Genomic DNA, 19,951 nt, shown 5'->3' on the forward strand with positions numbered 1-19,951 from the left:
TACCAATTTGAGGAGATAACACACTACAAACCATTAAAACTGATTTTTTTTATTAGAAAAAAATTAAAAGAAAGATAGAATGACTACAATAATTCCTGTTTTCATAAGTCTATACATACAACCTATCACAGGAAAACAGGAATCACAGCACTCAAGTACATTAAAGAGTATTACCGTATTTATCGGCGTATAACATGCGCCAGCGTATATAACACGCATCCCAAGTTTAGGAGGGAGTTTAAAAGAAAAAAACTTTTAGGAGAGAAGTTTAAGGAAAAAAACTTACATTTAAATGCCCATCAATGCAGCCTTATCAGTGCCATTTGCAGCCTTGCATTGCAGCCTTGCCAGTCATTTGCAGCCTTGCATTGCAGCCTTGTCAGTCATTTGCAGCCTTGTCAATCATTTGCAGCCTTGTCAGTCATTTGCAGCCTTGTCAGTCATTTGCAGCCTTGCATTGCAGCCTTGTCAATCATTTGCAGCCTTGTCAGTCATTTGCAGCCCTGCATTGCAGCCTTGTCAGTCATTTGCAGCCTTGCATTGCAGCCTTGTCAGTCATTTTCAGCCTTCCATTGCAGCCTTGTCAATTATTTGCAGCCTTGCATTGCAGCCTTGTCAGTCATTTGCAGCCTTCCATTTAGCCTTTAGCCTTGTCAGTCATTTGCAGCCTTCCATTTAGCCTTTAGCCTTGTCAGTCATTTGCAGCCTTCCATTTAGCCTTGTCAGTCATTTGCAGTCTTTTCACTGTGTTTGCCATTTAAAAATGGCACCGCCAAGATACAGAGCGGATGTCCTGTGTATCTCGGCGGCGCTCGGTAGTTCTCGGCCGTTCTCGACGGCTTTCAGGTATTTTCGGCCGCACTCGGCCGTTCTCAGCTATTTCCGGCCGTTCTCAGCTATTTTCGCCCACACTCGGCCATTCTCGGTCGGCTTTTGGCTTTCCAAAAGCCGCCGAGTGTGTCTGAAAATAGCTGAAAATGCCCGGAAGCCACGGAGAACACAAGAAAGCATTAGAAACAGCAGGGGATCGGCGTATAACACGCAACCCAATTTCCCCCTGATTTTAGGGGGAAAAAAGTGCATGTTATATGCCGATAAATACGGTATATACTCTGTCCCAATTTTTTCCACATGTTTCGCTGATGTGGCTTCTTTAGGAAAAGGGACTCAAAATATTCATTCAAAATAGAGAAAGAGATATTGCACTCTAGATGTATATGACAAAAAAGAGAAAATCTAAAATTAATAAATTGCATTGCACATGTTATTTACAACATATAAAATGTACATTTTTGCAAATGCGTGGCTCAACAACTCATACACCAAAGGGACTCTATGAAAACAACCCCCCCTCTTTTTTGCAAAACATGACATTACATGTTCCCCTTGCCTCTAAAGAAGGGTGAGACGTAGGGGTTAATTCCAATCAAAAGAGTTCCCAACCACTCTCATCACCCATACAGCCAAAAGTGGTCCAAAGAAAAGCCAGATTGCCCGTAGAGAGGGATAAGCGTGCTAAAAATTTCTCTAGTGAATACAATGAGATTCCTGCAACAGCATTAAACAAATGAAAGTCTATATAACAGAGGTATAGATAGGGGGCAAGGGGGAAATCCAACCCAAGTTACAACAAATGAACTGCACCTACATCCCACTCAGTAACTTGAAATATACAAATAATTCCAGAACCTCGGGTAAGCTTTGCAAATAGCTTTGTCCTAAAGAACAAGTTTTTCCACCAAAATCTAAAAGAGGATAAGTAAAGAAAAAATAAATAATAATAATAATAAAGAACAAGGCAAAAAATGCCTTAGAAGCCCCTTGTTTACTAAATTCATTTGAATATGTCCCATAAATCCAAAAGATGAAAACTCTCACCTTGTATATAACACCCACTGGATCCCCATCGGGGGGTTTGGCCTGAACGACCGCACAGCCCCCCAGAGGAGAACAGATGCACCTCGCCAGTAGAAACGATCAGGAAATTCAATATACGTGCCTAATTAAAGAAAATATATATAATGAAACGTCAAGCAAACAAGCCTCTCAAAAAAGGAAAAAAGGAAATAGGGAACTCCATGAAGGAGATAGACATCTAATTTTTACCTGTAAGTGAAAGTTCAAACAAGCCCCGAGCTCCAATTTACTCCCAGCTTAGCACATGTCAAGCTGGGTTTAAATAATCCTCTCTGTGGCATATGATGTCATGCTGTGATGACGCAATGTGGACGCTACAGCAGAAGTCCACGAGGCACAGACTGATAAACCAAAACCGGAAGTGAGTATCACTTCCGGTGCGCATTCCCGCTCTGCACGGAGAAACACCCCCGTGCAGACACTACCTAAAGGGAAACCAAAAGGCAGAGATGTTCCTAACGAGCCTGCGCAATGGCTCCGGGAAAGCCGTGTCACATAAGGGACATCCAAGATGGGCCTGTAGGGAATCATGTTATCCACAATAAAGTGGATAAAACAAATGCCCCCCCCCCCCCCCACAAACCTTTGGGCGTCCATACGGGCATCTATGGCATATGAACCAAATGGCTAGAGATCTGAAAGATAAAAAAAAAAAAAAAGGGAGGAGGATGGTGTATAAGTCATGCATATAAATTGAACCACCCAATTGCATTACAACATTATAAAACAAAACAACAACATCACAAATACATCCCAAAAGGGGCTATGCTGTATGCACAGTACAGACATTACATTTAATTAGCAAACTAATACACACCCTCCTTAATTGGAGGAAAACGAAACGGGAGACATGGAGCCCAATACCCAGGTAAGTGGATTGACCGTCAGGAAAATGGATCTGGAATATATTTTTATTCAAAGATACTTCAGAATAGGGGACACACAGTGCTGGCCATTATAAAAATGGCTTATAGCTGATCCCCTCATTGAGCCCCGGAAAACGGGTCACTTGCAATGAATAAATTCATTTAGTCTCTAATTGTAAAAAATTTTTATCCAGGTCTCCTCTCCGTGCTTGTGGTGGCAGATGTTCAAGGCTAAAAAAGCAGATGGAGCTGAGATTGAAATTATGATACAGCCCCACATGGTGGCTTATCGGGGTCTCCATTCTATGTATTGATATCAGAGAAACGTGATCCCTCATTCTGCAATAGAGAGGACGCTTCATTTTGCCCACATAGAAGGCTCCGCAGGAGAACTTCATTATATAGACTGAGCCTACTGACTGACAGTTTGTCCTATGTTTAGGAGTCCATACGTTGCCATTTGGGAGCACAACATTTCTCCTTTCCAGGATAAAGTGACAAAACCCACATTTGCCACACCGGTATAGTAGTTTTAGTGGCTCCTGTACTCATGTAATATCTAGAGACCAAAGTATCTCGTAATGAACGTGATCTTTTATATGTAATTTGCAGGTAGGACTTAATAAACGTAGAAATCCTCTGATCCGCTGCTAATAAATGCCAAAAAATGTTATAGATGTTCTGAACTTTGGTATGTTGCCGATTGAATTTAGTTATAATCCATATCGAGGAGGATGGGTTTATATAGTAAAAGCTGTCTATTAAATCCCCTGACTTTATTGTAAGCTTTCCTCAAACAGCTCCTGCTATAACCTCTAGTCAGGAGTCGATCTCGTAAAGACTTTGCCTCTCTCTGAAAATCCTCATCCTGTGTACAGTTACGTTTAATCCGTAAAAACTGGCTATAAGTGATACTTTTGATTAGATTATCTGGAATGCAAACTACTGGCATGCAACAAGTTATTACCTGCTGAAGCCTTCATGTACAGTGTGGAACACAGTGCCCCGCTCTTATCCACAAACAATTCAACATCAAGGAAAGTAATTATTTTTTGATCAAAGCTATAGGTAAATTTCAAGTTATACAAATTAATTTGTAAATCCTCCAGAAAGCTCAACAAGTCCTCTAGCCCTTTATCCTGCCCATATCAGGACATCGTCTATATAGCGATTCCATGAAATTATATGGCCAAGATTCACCAGTCTTGATTCATCCAAAAACAAAATTCATCCGAAAACAGGTATCGTTCCCACCTCCCCAGGTACAGGTTTGCATAGGAGGGCGCGCATTTGGCCCCCATAGCAACACCCTGCACCTGAAGGTAGTGGGAACCCTTGAACACAAAGATATTATGTGTCAGTATAAAACGAAGCATCTCTAGAACAAACTCATTGTACTTCCAAGAATCAAGGTCACGCTCACTGAGGAACTCACGCACAACCTCCACACCCTTTTTCTGTGGTATTGAGTTGTACAATGCCTCTATGTCAATCGTGAACAACCAAGCGTTTTCTGGTATCTGCAACCCATCCCTGATTTTTAATAACTCAATAGTACCCTTCACATAAGAGGACAAACACTTGACGTGTGGATACAAATACTCGTCAATGAGCTCACTGGCCTTCTAGGTCAGTGAGCCACACCCCAAAATTATTGGGCGACCCGGAGGGCACACCAGACTTTTATGCACCTTTGGAAGTGCATAGAAGGTTGGGGTGGTGAAATCAGTCATGTCCAAGAATTCAAAAGTTTTCACATCAATAATGCCCCCCATGCGTGCTCTCACTATGATTTCTTTATATTTTTGCAGATAGTAAGTAACATGGGATGCTGGGACTGGTCTATACCATGTTCTACACAGGAGAGGTTATCACCAAAAATATAATGGCTTAAAAATTTGTGTATAAAACATCCAGACATGATTATCATGATAGTATAGTGATCCTCTACTTGTAACAGTGCGTATAGTGTCCAAACCCAAAATATAGGATGTGAGTGAGCCCAAAAACCAGATCCAAATAAAAATGCAAAGAATTGCACCAAAAAAAAAAAGAAAAAGAAAAAAAAAAAAATCGCACCAAAGTCGCACCAGACACCATATACAAAAACATATAAGTATATACATACATATAATCAAGGTGTATATAAACCCAAAATGCAAAAAAAAATCGCACCAAAATGAAAAATGACACCAAGATGCAATTTGTTGCACTGTGTACAGAAAACACGTAGGTGCATTCATCCCAATGGAGCAATTATATTATATATTAATGGTACAAATTTATCTTATACTGCTATATTTACCCCGGTCTCTGTATAACTGATTTGTGTTTACAAAGTCTATAGTGTTATCAAGGGAGAGCGGGTGTATTATTATCTACCTTCACCTGAAACCAAATTTGGTCCACCCTGGGATGGGCACCTATTAAAAATCGTTATGCAATGCATGGGTTTCCTGGTTCCCAGTATTTACTGGGTGGGTTGGTGTTAAGTGGGCAGGGTTACAAGCCGCTCTCCCTTATAAAATACGTGCCACGCAGTGGTAAGACATCGCCGCTGAAGACGTCTATGACAAAACGCGTACAGCGTTATTACGCACATCACGCGACTTCCAGGAAGCTGAGCAAGTGGGTGGAATGCAACCAGAGTGCATGCTGTCCACCTATAGCTTGGCTGCCTATGCTTTATATCGGCAAGTGCAGCCCTTATGGGACTAGGCATTACGCTGCATAAACTGCATTTTTAGTCTGTTTGCTTTTATACATTTTTTTAAATAATCTATTAATAAACTGAAGTTTTGGTTATACTGCACTATAGGAGACAATTTCTCTTTTTTATGAGGATTATGAAAATCATCTATCACAATGCGGATATCCCAAGGCTGCCCGAGGAACTGCAAAGGCTGACACCAGTGGTTACCTACCAACCTAAGGAGCTACATGCGCATCACCCCTGTAGGGGTAGTAGGATTTGGTGAGTGGGGACTAGGCTTGTGCAATTTGTTGCGTAACAAATCGAAATTCGGCCGAATTTTGCATATTTCGGACATTCGGATGCATCCGAATAAAAAAATAACGAATAACAACGAATACGAAAGAAATATAACGAATGAATTCAAATGAATTCGAATGAATTTGGTAATTCTTTAAAGATCTAATGAAACAAAAGGTCAGCTCAAAGTAAATCTTATAGTCCAATCAGCTAATTAACTTTGTGTTGGAGGTTGGATTACTGGCAAAGTGCATTCCTGAGAACTGAGTTAGAAGGGTGTTGTATTGTATTTGAGCCGAGGAGAAGAGACGTTGTCATTGTGTGTGTTAAAAGAGTCAATAAACAAACGACTTTCCAAACTACGAATCATTATCACGAATGTCTATACATACATAAATAGCGAATTTCAACGAATACGAATGAATGAATTTGACACTCTACGAATAATAACGAATTATCCGAAAACGTATTAACGTAACTAAACAAAATTTTCCGTTGTGCACAAGTCTAGTGGGGACCCTTGAGGGGGAGCACGCAAGTCACCTGTCAAGATTATGTGATCAATAAAGTCACCTGCTACAACCTGTCTAAACACGAACAGTCCCCTTCATTGGGATGAATACACCTACGTGTTTTCTGTACACGGTGCAATAAACTGCATGTTTTCTGGTACGATTTTTTTTTTTGCATTTTGGGTTTATATACACCTTGATTTTATGATTGGGACACTATATGTATATACTTATATGTTTTTGTATATGGTGCGATAATTTTTTTCTGGAGCGAGTTTGGTGTGATTTTTTTAGAACTTTTTTGTTTTTTGGTGCGATTCTTTGCATTTTTATTTGGATCTGGTTTTTGGGCTCACTCATATCCTATATTTTGGGTTTGGACACTATACGCACTGTTACAAATAGAGGATCACTATACTATCATGATATTCATGTCTGGATGTTTTATTCTCTAATTTGTAAGCCATTATATATTTGGTGATAACCTCTCCTGTGTGCCCACACCTAGAGGGTTTTTGTACTCGCCTACTGGGGTTGGTGAGGTGTGATAATTATTACACTATCACCTTTTTTTGTTATAATCTATTCCACAATAATAGTGTCTTTTAATACTTAGTCACTATAGAGTGATTTGGTAGAGCACTACTTGATATATAGGTAGCGCCACTGGCCCCTTCACATCTTTCTTTCTATAAGCATAGACATGTGCTCCCTATTTCTGACTGGCAGCTACAAATGGACATTCAGAAGCGAGAAGTGATGCCGCGTACACACAACTGGACTTTCCGGCAGACTAGGTCAGAAGGTCTTCCTGACAGACTTTAGGCAGAGTTCCGACTGACTTTCCGAACACACGGACTTGGACACACACGAACGGACTAAGACCGTTGATTTTGAACGTGATGACGTAAGACGGGACTAAAAAAGGAAGTTCAATAGCCAGTAGCCAATAGCTTCCCTTGCGTCGTGTTTGGTTCGTCGGACCAGTATACAGACAAGCGGTTTTCCCGATAGGAATTGAGTCTGTCGTACATTTGAAATATGTTCTATTTCTAGGTCCATCTGATTTTAATGAAAAACGATTGGATTAGCCCACACACGATCGACTTGTCTGACAGACTGATTCCATCAGACCTAGTCTGCCAGAAAGTCCGGCCGTGTGTACGTGGCATAAAAGGTATATTTTCAACACTAATGGAAGTAAAAATCAGCTGCCAATCCATCCACAGATGGAAAAAACAAAAATGCAATTGGGAAGCACAATTGGTTTTGCTTAGCTCCAAGCCCCTGGCAGGACTGCTCTCCTTGCACAAGCAGTTGTTCACTTGTGGTTTATCAGAAACAGTAATAACAAAATGCCCATTACCAGCTTGTAACGGATATCCTTTTTCACCATCAGAGAGAAAACTCTTGACCTTCAGTAGCCTTAGCCAGTACTATAAATCACTAAGAGCAGTAGTCTCTTGTCACTTAGAACATAAGGGATGTCCCTTCCCTAATTTTGTTTCACAAAAGAGTGGAAGATTTCTAGAAGTGTACACATTTTTACACAGTGTGATAATTCTGTCATAATCCTTTAGCCTCCCTGGCGGTAATCCCGAGTCTGGCTCGGGCTGGAATTTCAGTACCACGAGCGGTAACCCCGAGCCAGACTCGAGATCGCATCGCTGGATACAGGGAGAGTTACTTACCTTGTCCCCTGGATCCAGCGATCTCCCCCCGCTGTGTGTGCGAGCCATCCTCCGCTCAATTCACACAGTGCCCGAGTGCCGCCGAACTCCGTTCCCTGCGACGTTACGACGCACGGGAGCGGAGAACGGCGCCAAAATCAAAAAAGTTAAAATACACAATACACATACAGTACTGTAATACTGTAATCTTACAGATTACAGTACTGTATAAAAAAAATACACATCCCATTTGTCCCTAGTGGTCTGTCCAGTGCACTTCATGCACTTTTAAATTATAAATACTGTTTTTTTTCTGCCTGGAATTTGGAGATTGTCCATAGCAACCAAAAGGTGTCCTTTTATTTCAAAAGTGATTTTAGACCAACTAGAAAACAGCGATAATAAATTAGAATCACTTGCAGAATTGAGGGATAGCGATTTGTGGGGAGATCCGTTATCAAACACTAAATCTAATGAAAGCGACAATTCTGCAAATGAGCAAATTTCAGTGTTTTTGGATTTGATTACATTATTGAATAATTTCTATTATTATTTGTTATCATTATTTATAGTTATTTATTATATTATGAACTTTATCATACCCGGGATGTCTACTAGACTCTTGTTTGAACAGATTTAAGAGAGTTATTCCTAAGAATTGCAAGCCTACAATATAAAACGCCAAATTTCCATGCAAAATAAATTGTACCGCTTTCAGCACCTAAAATCAGAAATAATCATACCGCCAGGGAGGTTAAACAGCTTCAAAACCTCAGCCAGCTTCTTCAAGCAAAGAAAATTCTAATGCCACGTACACACGGTCGTATTTATTGACGTAAAATGTTTGATGAGAGCTTTTTGCATTGGAATTTCCGACACAAAAAATTTGAGATCTGGATCTTAAATTTTCCGACAACAAAATCCGTTCTCGTAAATTCCGATCATGTGTACACAATTCCGACGCACAAAGTTACACGTATGCTCTCAATCAATTACTAGACAGAAGCGATCGGTCTGGTGGAGATAGCACATTTGTCACGCTGCAAAGTTTTAAATCTTTTAATGCAGCGTATTCTCTTCTTTTTTAGAATGCTAGAAGAATGAAGTGGTTTTGCTGCTCATATTCACACAGAGTTCTCACAAACTGATTTCTTTATTATTTCTCATGATCTCATGAATATCTTTTGATTTCGTCAGATCTCCATAATAAAGTTTAGAAATTTTGGTTATAGTGGGATTTTTTTTTAATCCAGCTGTAGCGCCCTCTACTTAAGGGTAGGTGTGATATTGTAGAATTGGTGGTGTAGGATCTAGTATAGGTAAATTTAGCCAGGCCTGCGGTCTTTTTACCAGGCCTGGTTGTTTTGATTCCGTGTTGGAAGTGTTAGAATAGTAGGGGGTGTGGCCACCTACACTTGGGCTCAGAGATACCTCCTCTGCCTGACGGTGAATTGTAACAGCAGGAGAGGATGGGCTGAAACCCGAGTGGCAGGAAGTTTATGTGGGAGTCCTGACCAATGATTAACTTGTGTGGTCGAAAGGAGGTCTCCTATATAAAGGGGGGTTACATGCTTCTAAGGGAGGAAGGGCCTGGGGCCCGAGCACGGACAGAGGGCCTGGGGCACGGGAGAGCAAAGAAAGAAGTCGGGACTGCTTCAGGAGATTCAGGCAGGATGCCTGGAGTGCAGTGGAGTCAGTATGTAACGCTGGGAGAGAGCCAGACATCCCCACGTGGGGATGTGCCAGGCGAGTGAGGAGGAAGTAGAAGAAAGGCGGAAGAAGAAAACTGGATGATCGACTTTCTGTGAGTGAAACATGGGCTGTTGATTGGGAGAGAACAGGTCAGTGGAAGCCCAGAGAAACTAGCGCAGAAGAGCTTGGAACTATATACTGTAAGGACCGCAGTATAAATCATAAGACAATACTTCCAATGACTGAGGGATGTTGGCGTGTGTCATGGAAATAGGCGGTGATGGCCTGTGGCTTTAGGCCCAACACCCAAAGGAATTCTATCAGTCTGGCGGAGGGAATTATTCAGGGTAATGCCTTTTTCATTTAACTTGGGAGTGCTGCACTAAAGGAAACAATAGAATCGGGAAAGGATCGCTCTAGGGGAGTCCACTAACAAAGCTACGGCTATGGATTACACCCTCATATAGTGGGGTCCGGTGGAGCATCTTATATCTCTCAGTGAACAATCCCAGACTTATTCCACAAATATAGATTAATAAAACTAAAACTTTGACTGTTGGTGTCATGTGCATGTGATGGGAGGATGGAAGTGGAGTGATTGGCAAGATGATAATGAACAATCCAGCAGCCCCCATGGGGGTATCGCTACACAGGTCTCCTATTTTTTTTATTTTTTATAGTGATCGCCATAATTTTTTCTTTCGATTGTGTCAAGTTACCACAACACCATTTTTATCTTTTATTTTTTAACCTCAAGGAGGTTGGTTGGTGTTGGTGTCCCTTGTTAATTTCACATTGTATTTTTGAAATGTACCTGCCTAATCACAAACAAACTATCCTTTTTGAACTAAAACATGTAGGCATAGTCGTCTTCATTATTGGGGGGGGGGGGGGGTTCTGAGGGCCACAGTAGCCTTCCGAAATAGGCCAAGTTACTCCTCTTCCTGGGCCTTTTCTTTGGAAGGCGGAGGGGAGGGACCTGGGATTCGGGCAGGCTACTGGGCCCGACCACCTCCTGGCTGCCTCTTACCCCCGCCACCTCCTGGCTGCCACTTACCCTCGCCACCTCCTGGCTGCCACTTTCCACGGCCTCCCCCTGGCTGAGTCTTTCCTGTGTATGAAAAAAATACATAGTTTTAGTTTTTGGTTCATCAATCACATACAATTTTCAGCTCATGACTGTTGCAAATTGAATGTTCAAGAAATAGAAAAGACGAACATTCTGACCCCAGCATTTTTCATTCTTGTCCCAATCATTTGGGGCTACTACTGTCTTTTGATATATAAAAGGGGGCCGACTATGATGAGAAGCATGGACCGTACACAAACTCAAATGTGAGAAAGGTCAAGATCATGGCTAAAGTTGTGAAAAGTCTGCCGAAGAATTTTGGGGTACGGTGATCCAAGGGTCAACTGAGAAACGATGGTCAGACCTCAAATTGAGGGAAAGTACAGAAGAATCAAGAGAGTGCTGCAAAAAAGTATTTTGTCATGTGTTCCTATTCTTCTTATTACACTCCTGCTGCTCCATGTTCTTTTCTCTACTGTTGTACAGTATAAAAAGGCAAGTTTCCGGTTCACGGGCACAGTAATCGTTCATAGTAAACATCGTTTGTTCGCCCCCTAATATGATGTTTTTGCTAGATGCATGTTAACTACATTTGTTCATGCCTATTTGGATTAAAAGAAGTTTAGGACATTGTTGTCTAGATGTGTTTGTAACTAGAATGAAATGCAAACTTGATTCAGTGTAAGGAGAGGACACTCAGCAGCTGTTTACACATCCGGATGCAGGAGCACTAGTGTGGGACACCAGAACAAACTTTTTAGAGGTCCAACACAGGTGCTCCAGTGGGTATTAGGGGTGTCTACATGTGTGAAACTTTACCCAAAAAGGTAAGTATTCCACCTTTAACCACTTGCCGCCCGCCCTATTACAAAATGACGGTGGCAAAGTGGTTTCATAATCCTGATCGGATGTCATATGACGTGATCAGGATTATGTGCCGCTGCGCGCCCCTGGGGGCGCGCATCGCGGCGATCGTTGTTGCGGGGTGTCAGTCTGACACCCCGCAACTACAATCTCGGTAAAGAGTCTCCGACGGAGACTCTTTACCACGTGATCAGCCGTGTCCAATCACGGCTGATCACAGTGTAAATAGGAAAAGCCGGTGATCGGCTTTTCCTCACTCGCGTCTGTCAGACGCGAGTAGAGGAGAGCCGATCGGCTGCTCCTCTGACAGGTGGGGCCTGTGCTGATCTATTATCAGCACAGCCCCCCCGAGGATGCCCACACTGGACCACCAGGGACACCACCGGACCACCAGGGATGGTCAGGATAAGGTATGCCACCCTAGACCACCAGGGATTCCACTCAGTGCCACAATGGATTCTAATCAGTGCCCATAATGGATGCCAATCAGTGCCCACAATGGGCATCACTGATTGGCATGCATTATTGCTTGGCACTGATTGGCATCCATTAGTACAGTATAATAATACAATGCCGCCTATCAGTTCCCATCCGTGCCGCCTATCATTGCCCATCCATGCCACCTATCAGTGCCCATCCATGCCCACCTGTGCCGCCTACCTGTGCCGCCTACCCATGCCCCCCTGTGCCGACTACCCATGCCCACCTGTGCCGCCTATCCATGCCCATCCATGCTGCCCATCCATGCCCATCCATGCCAGCTATCAGTGCCAATTTGTGCCACCTATCAGTGCCCATCCGTGTCACCCATCCGTGTCACCCATCAGTGCCACCCATCAGTGCCGCCTATCAGTGCCCATCAGTGCCGCCTATCAGTGCCACATATCAGTGTCCATCAATGCCACCTCATCAGTGCCACTTCATTGGTGCCACCTCATCGGTGCCCATCAGTGCCGCCTTATCATTGTCCATCAGTGTATCCCCATCAGTGCCCATCAGTGAAGGAGAAAATTTACTTATTTACAAAGTTTTAAAACTGAAACAAAAAAAAAACATTTTTTTTTTCAAAATTTTCGGTATTTTTTTATTTGTTTAGCAAAAAATAAAAACCGCAGAGGTGATCAAATACCACCAAAAGAAAGCTCTATTTGTGGGGAAAAAATGATAAAAATTTCATTTGGGTACAGTGTAGCACGACCGCGCAATTGTCATTCAAAGTGCGACAGCGCTGAAAGCTCAAAATTGGTCTGGGCAGGAAGGTGTTTAAGTGCCCGGTATTGAAGTGGTTAATAAAGTGAAAAAATCATGTGTTCAGCTTGGAACTCTGCTAAAACAGACAATTGTACAACACTTCCAAGCAATGTTTTATATTCCTATTTGTTGCCTCAAATATCTGTGTGCTAAGTATACCTTTATTTTATTCACATAGGGGAGAAAAGACCTGGGACGTCTGAGGTCACCAGGGATCCCCAATCGCCTAAAGAAGGGGAAATCCCAAAACAACAACCAGAGAATGTGGAGGAAGGAGAGGTTTATGAAGTGGGCGAAATAGTGACCACAACAGGTGAGTGTCTGAGACCACAGCTTCAGGTAATAGATGGATGCCTGCATATTTCTAAAATATGGAGTATTTTTTTCTTTTAGGTGATGTGGATGTTGTAGAAGAAGAATCTCATTTAACAAATGCAAGATCCTCATCGGCGAGATCATGGTCTGCAATCGTGATTTACAGAAGATCAAGGAAGACATAAATGATGTTGAAAAAATAATCAAAAACATCATTGATGTTTTCGGCAGAATGGAAACCACACCAACATTTCTAAAATTGTTTATATTTTTCTAAAACTTTTCTTCAAAATTTTGAAAGCCAAATTTTGAAGATGCACACAGTGTGTCAACATGTGCTATCTGCCACCACGGGATATCAAGGTATGCATTTGGGGGTGCAAACCCTTCCTTGCAACTATGGTAGCTGCGAGGAAGGGGTTGCACCCCCCAAAACAAGTCCATTGATCCCCCATGATGGGAGCTAGCACATGTTGGCATTAGGCATGGGATCAAGAGTTAACTCCCTATTTTGACTGTGAATCTGTGTGCATCTTCAAAATTTGGCTTTCACAGGGGTGAGATCACCCCATCTGATGAAGGCAATATTAACACAGTTTGGACATACTAATGTCTGATATTGCCTTCCCTTTGTCAAAGTTGAACTTTGTAAGTTCCTGAGTTGTGTATTGTTTAATGGTTTGAAACATGCCTGTTTTAACACAAAAAAAGGCTATTTGTACTGTCAAAAACAAAAAAGTTATTTTTAAAATATGTTGGTTGATTCAAAAACCCTTTTCGAAGGCACATGTGAATGTGCACAGAGTAAAACATTTTCTACTCAACAATTTGTGGCTTTTTCTTTCAAGGCTCAATATAATTTTTTGGACAAAGTTTGTGTTTACACTGAAATGGGGGTTATTAACTAAAGGCAAATCCACTCTGCACTACAAGTGCACTTTCAGTGCGGAAAATGATGACTATTTTTCTCAGTAATGCATTGCATACATTAACAACAAAAACAAGGTGTGTGTTTAGCAGACCCAGAACATAATAATAATTAGCTGAAGAAGAGATTGTCACCTCATATATCAAATAAATTACATTTGCACTATTGAAGAAAAACAGAAAAGCCCATTGGAGAACCTAGGAGACAGCTAAAAGAAACCCATGCAGTAAATCAAAGGAAATCTTATTTCAGGTTAAGTAAAAAAGATATTGAGCAAATGTTTCTTAAACATTTTCTGGCATATCAAAGGCCCCCCCTACCCGCAAAGCACTCAACATACATCTGTCTTCGCGGGCACTTTGGGGGGGGGGGCAAGCTAGGACGGCCAGCTTCAAGGGCCATCAGGGTTTCTTCTTGAAGTCTGGCCTCAGGCCCAACTGAGGCCACATAGTTCATTGAATTTCTTCTTAAATAGTTGTGTAGAATGCAGCATGCAAGGATTATATGGTTAAGATTATATTCTGCCATGTTGATTGGCGTAAGGAATAGGCAGAACCGGCTGGCCATTATCCCGAAAGCGTTCTCCACCACTCTTCTGGCTCTGCCGAGATTGTAGTTATAAACCCTCTGTTCCAGGGTGGCTTCAAAATGGTCGGCTGGTCAGAACGAACTAAAACAAAGCACTGAAAAACAGAAAGCCCGAAGCTGAAAATCAGAAACGAGTGGACAAGAATGCACTGAAAATCAAATACGTAATATAAATACGAACCCACAAGCAGAAACTGAAGAACAGTAATGATCGGAAAAGCACGAGGCTGAAAAGCGCGAATCGTCTCTCACCAAACTTCTACTAACACAAGACTAGCAGAAGGAGCCCAAAGGGTAGCGCACTGGCTATTGAACTTCATCTTTCTAGTGCCATCGTACATGTTGTACGTCTCTGCGTTCTTGACGTTTGGAATTTCCGACAACATTGTGTGACCGTGTGTATGCAAGACAAGTTTGAGCCAACATCCATCGGAAAAAATCTCATGGATTTTGTTATCCGAATCTGCGATCGTGTGTACGTAGCAAAAGTGTTAATTTATCTTGGCTGAACACAAAATACCTACCTAATAGAAACAATCTTTATTCTGGTGGAAAGCAAGTCAAAACCTAATTAAGCTTAAACCGGCTCATATCCCTATTCTATCTATTGTGGAAAAGGAAAGATGTGTATACGTATTAGATTGTAAGCTCTTCTGAGCAGGGCCCTCTTTATTGTATTGTAACTCTATTGTCTCCCTTTTATATTGTAAAGTGCTGTGTAGACTGTAACTGTCACTATATAAGTCCTGTATAATAATGATATACTTAGCTATTCTGAGGGTGCTCTGGTTACATGATCTCTCCAGTGACCAGCTTCAGTGAAGAGGAGAGATCGCTGATAACGGCTGCAGGGCCTGGGAGATGATGTCACCCATAGGCCTACTATGGAGCATGTGTTGTCAGCTGTTCCTCCTCTAAACTAAAGCTGGAGCTGGGACCCGATCATGTGCCCAGACCAAAGCAGCTTCAGAATAGGTAAGTATACACAGCTTTCATTTTACTGAGTAGATAGAATAGGCTTAGAATAGAGATGGGAGCAGGTTTAAACATAGTTAAGTTCTGACCCCAGCCTTCCACTTTGAGCCAAGAGCATGGAACCTCCTCTGCGATTATGTAGTTATCAGAGAAGGAGGTTACATGGCACAGAATAGGATACCTACTATGTCAAAAGGACCTAAGGCCAATTAAATATATCTGATAAAATAAAATACATGGTAACCTTGGTATGCTCAATCTTATGATCGTTTTGAATCTCTATTAAAGCAGAGTTCCAGCCAAAAGTGGAGCTTCTGCTTATTTGCTGTTTTTGATAGGTTCCCTTCCCCACTTCTGGGAGACAGTGCCGCAAAACCGTCCCTCAGAAATTCGCCCCCCCCCCTCCTTCCTCTGCCACGGTGCCAGTTAGAAAGTGCAGCATGCTTTGTGCATGCACAGTAGGGATGAAGAATGGGGGCGGCAGCACCCGACAGCCGATCCAAAAATCGGCTGGGGTACGGACATCGTGGGCTCCCTGGACAGGTAAGTGTTCATATATGAAAAGTCAGCAGCTACAGTATTTTCAGCTGCTGACTTTAATTTTTTTTCCCCAGGCAGAACTCCTTTTTTTAAACTACTAGATATCTGTAGCATAGATCAAGCAGATCTATATTTATATTTATATTTCTGAAACCTGAATATTACAGATGAGCAAATATGTTATTATGTGGCACTCACATAAAAACATTACAATAATAACTATAAATATACTATACTTTTAAGCTAGTGTAGAGATCTGCTGCCCTCTGCAATCTGAATTTGTAAATGCATGTAAATATATATTGTATGTTTAGGCAGATAGAGTTTTATGCTGCTTCAGCTGGGAAGGTTAGTGTTAAATGTTTCTTGGTTCTTTCTGGTGGGCTTTTTTTGGGTTCGACCTGCTAGTTTTGTGTATCATAAAAGGGACAGGGGTCCGGACCTGATAGAGTGGTTGCTGCTGTTGGCTGTTCTTTGCTTTTGTCTGTTGTACCGTTACTGGTGTCCTTCCTGCCAGCCTGCTGAAGTATGCCGGTGTTCTATCAGAATACCGCTACCCATCAGAATAGGTGTAATGCTGCCCTCTTGCGGGTCGCAAGATAAATCAATACCCCCCTGGTTGCTCTGACCCTGTGAGTCCTCTGCCACCTCTGACACTCTGGGTTCATCCATTTTTTTTCCTTCCCTTCAAATGACAGCAGGAAGAAGGAAATACACCAGAATTGTTTAAATCAGCAAAATGTACTTAAAGAGATAGAAGCAAAAGAAAATCAGAGTCAACTTAAAGCGGGGTTCCACCCTAAAGTGGAACTTCCGCATATCAGAACCCCCCCCCTCCGGTGTCACATTTGGCACCTTGCAGGGGGGAGGGGGGTGCAGATACCTGTCTAAGACAGGTATTTGCACCCACTTCTGGGCATGGACTCCCACGGGAGTCTATGCCGTTTCCTGTCTGCTGGGACACACACGGGTCCCAGAGACAGCGCGGACCACTCCTAGTGCGCTGCGCGAGTCGAGCATGCGCAGTAGGGAACCTGGAAGTGAAGCCGCAACACTTCACTTCCTGATACCCTCACCTAGAATGGCGGCATGATCGATCGGTCTCGGCTGCCGACATCGCTGGATCCTGGGACAGGTGAGTGTCTATTTATTAAAAGTCAGCAGCCGTAGTATTTATAGCTGCTGGCTTTTAAAAAAAAATTTGCAGGTGGAATCCCTCTTTAAGTTTATGCTTGAAAATGTTGTTTCCTACAGGAATGCTATTAACCACTTCAGCCCCGGAAGATATGGCTGCAGGCCATTTTTTGCTTTCGGCACTGCGTCACTTTTGGTGGTATTTGATCACCTCTGCAAGGTTTTTTTTTTTTGCACTATAAACAAAAGAAGAGCGACAATTTAAAAAAAAACACAATATGTTTTACTTTTTGCTATAATAAATATCCCACAAAATATCCAAAAAACAAATCTTTTCCTAATTCTTCTACATATTTTTGGTAAAAAAATTGCAATAAGCGTATATTGATTGGTTTGCGTAAAAGTCATAGCGTCTACAAAATAGGGGATAGTTTTATGGCATTTTTATTATTTATTTTTTACTAGTCATGTCGGCGATCTGTGATTTTTATCGGGACTGTGACATTATGGCGGACACCTCGGAAACCATTGACAATTATAAAGCGATCGGTGCTATAAAAATGCACTGCTTACTGTGTAAATGTCACTGGCAAGGAATGGGTTAACACTAAGGGGCGATCAAGGGGTTAATTGTGTTCCCTATGTGTGTTTCTAACTGTGGGGGATGGGACTGTCTAAGAGGAGAGAGAGATCAGTGTTCATACATACAATCTGTCTCCTCTCCCCTGAAAGAACCGGAATCTGTGTGTTTACACTCATAGATCCCGATTCTCGCTCTGTCACAAGCGATTGCGGCTGCCTAGCCGCCACTTGCATTGGCTCCAGGCACACACTGTGGGCACGCCCCTAGTGGCCAAAAGGCAAAGCATCCTAAGGTAACATTGTTTTGCCCAGCCATGCCATTCTGCCGTAGTAAAACTGCGGTGGCTGGTCGGATAGCGGTTAATAACGAAATAACAATCACCTATTAGATTCAAACATTCATTAGTAAACACTATAATCTCTGTGCTCAATTGAGTGCATATAATGCCTATGTGCACAGGCTACAGGAGAGCAGAGGAATGGCTCTTATGAGTGTCAGAGCCCTCTCTAGTGCTCCTTCACATATACATGCAGTACAGTAAATAACAAGTAATTTTTTTAGCAAAGAGAACTATATTGCAATTCAACTTCTTTCAGAGAGTCATTGGTGATTATAGCTATATAAGCTTCAGTAAAACAAATTTCTAAAGTGGGGAGGGAGGTGAAAGTAGTCCATTGTTGCAGTGTGGCAATCCAGTTGATCTTCAGATAGCTCTTTGATATTTAGTTGCATGCAAGGAGACTTTGAATGGTAAAGCAAAATAACTGAACTCAATCAGTTGTGAATAAACAGCAAACAATCTTCCTGTGTAAATTAAACTGCAACTGACTTCACAGTGATCAATGACCTAAAGATGTTACTTTCTGTGTAACTACAAACAGCAGCAGAACAGTGGAGAGCAAAGTTGTCTGTAAATGGCATCTATGGTGTTTTAGTTTAGATCCTTGAAACTTAACAAAATGAAGGCAGACATTAGAGTTATAATACAATTTGGTACAAGAGGAATCAGAGGGCTCTGTTCACTAGATCTTACAATCTAGGAGTCTATATACAGTGCCTATAAGACTGGGCTATTGCCCACTCACCACACTGGAACAGGAGACGATGATGATGATGATGATGATGCTGATGATGATCTCTCAGGAACGTGGCTCAAGGGATGACATCTGGCCCCTGCTGCACCGCACCACGGCTCACCCGAATCTGAAAATTCTGCAGGATAGATGGGATAAGAGCAGCCCCCAGTCTGCTAAAGGGAGCTGTCTCCAGATGTCCCTCCAGATATCTGCTGGATAATTCTGCTAGAGCAGGCCACGACTCAACTGCAGCTCACACTCTCACAGATTCCCTGCATGCAGATCCACGCCGGTCCCAAGAGAGCGCGCCAAGCCTCAATCCATCCCACTTATAGTCTCCCCCAGCGGTCTGCTCTTCCCCATCAGCCAGCTGGTAGTTGTAGTTCCACATCAAACAGCCAGAGGATGAATCCCATCCATACTGACTACATGCTTTACTCTGTCTTGTCTTTGATTAAGAAGGTAACAGGTCAGCATCACACTCAACACTAGAGGGAAACAGCTCCCCTCTGTAACAATGCCACACAGGGTCTCTTGATTGCAGGAATAGGTAAATATCCAGCTCCTGGCTACATTCCGTCACTACACCGCGACAGCCATCTTGGTACAAGCCGCACTCATCTGCAGTAAGCCTACAGTCAGAAGGCGGCAAGTGAACATCTTTTACACCCAGTCTTGCCGTTCACACTTATTTTTACCAGTAAACTCAGCTTATATAGTGAAATACAGTATTTGGAAATCCATCAGAGTGTTTTGATGCAGTGTTCTGTCAGAATAGTTAACCTGTGTGATCAGCAGGCTTGCCAATGCTTTTAAAATTAAATTAATGTCCAAATATTGTATTTCACTATATAAGTTCAGTTTACTGGTAAAAATAAGTGTGAAATGAAAGACTTCGTTGGGTGTAAAAAGATGTCCGGTTGCCGCTTCCTAACTGCAGGCTTACTGAAGACGAGTGCGGGGTGTACCAAGGTGACTG

This window comes from Lithobates pipiens, unplaced genomic scaffold, assembly GCF_037356315.1.
Source record: "Lithobates pipiens isolate NorthernLeopardFrog02 unplaced genomic scaffold, aLitPip1_a1.2 Scaffold_25, whole genome shotgun sequence".
Lineage (NCBI taxonomy): Eukaryota > Metazoa > Chordata > Amphibia > Anura > Ranidae > Lithobates > Lithobates pipiens.